This window comes from Bison bison, unplaced genomic scaffold (genome assembly GCF_000754665.1).
Source record: "Bison bison bison isolate TAMUID 2011002044 unplaced genomic scaffold, Bison_UMD1.0 scf7180017863978, whole genome shotgun sequence".
In the NCBI taxonomy this organism is placed as follows: Eukaryota; Metazoa; Chordata; class Mammalia; order Artiodactyla; family Bovidae; genus Bison; species Bison bison.
The window spans coordinates 80,112-81,350 of NW_011494550.1; positions in this window are offsets into that span (position 1 = coordinate 80,112).

Consider the following 1,239-nt stretch of genomic DNA (forward strand, 5'->3'; position numbering starts at 1 on the left):
CTGGTCAGCCACTTGTAAAAGGATGAAACTAGAACACTTTCTAACACCATACACAAAAATAAACTCAAAATGGATTAAAGATCTAAATGTAAGACTAGAAACTATAAAACTCTTAGAGGAGAACATAGGCAAAACACTCTCTGACATACATCACAGCAGGATCCTCTATGACCCACTTCTGAGAATATTGGAAATAAAAGCAAAAATAAACAAATGGGACCTAATTAACCTTAAAAGCTTCTGCACATCAAAGGAAACTATTAGCAAGGTGAAAAGGCAGCCTTCAGAATGGGATAAAATAATAGCAAATGAAGCAATGGACAAACAACTAATCTCAAAAATATACAAGCAACTCCTACAGCTCAACTCCAGAAAAATAAATGACCCAATCAAAAAATGGGCCAAAGAACTAAATAGACATTTCTCCAAAGAAGACATACAGATGGCTAACAAACACATGAAAAGATGCTCAACATCACTCATTTTCAGAGAAATGCAAATCAAAACCACTATGAGGTACCATCTCACACCAGTCAGAATGGCTGCAATCCAAAAGTCTTTATTACAAATAATAAATGCTGGAGAGGGTGTGGAGAAAAGGGAACCCTCTTACACTGTTGGTGGGAATGCAAACTAGTACAGCCACTCTGGAGAACAGTGTGGAGATTCCTTAAAAAACTGGAAATAGAACTGCCTTATGATCCAGCAATCCCACTGCTGGGCATACACACTGAGGAAACCGGAAGGAAAAGAGACACGTGTACCCCAGTGTTCATCGCAGCACTGTTTATAATAGCCAGGACATGGAAGCAACCTAGATGTCCATCAGCAGATGAATGGATAAGAAAGCTGTGGTACGTATACACAATGGAGTATTACTCAGCCATTAAAAAGGATACATTTGAGTCAGTTTTAATGAGGTGGATGAAACTGGAACCTATTATACAGAGTGAAGTAAGCCAGAAAGAAAAACACCAATACAGTATACTAATGCATATATATGGAATTTAGAAAGATGGTAACAATAACCCTGTGTACGAGACAGCAAAAGAGACACTGATGTATAGAACAGTCTTATGGACTCTGTGGGAGAGGGAGAGGGTGGGAAGATTTGAGAGAATGGCATTGAGACATGTAAAATATCATGTATGAAACGAGTTGCCAGTCCAGGTTCGATGCACGATACTGGATGCTTGGGGCTAGTGCACTGGGATGACCCAGAGGGAGGGTATGGGGAGG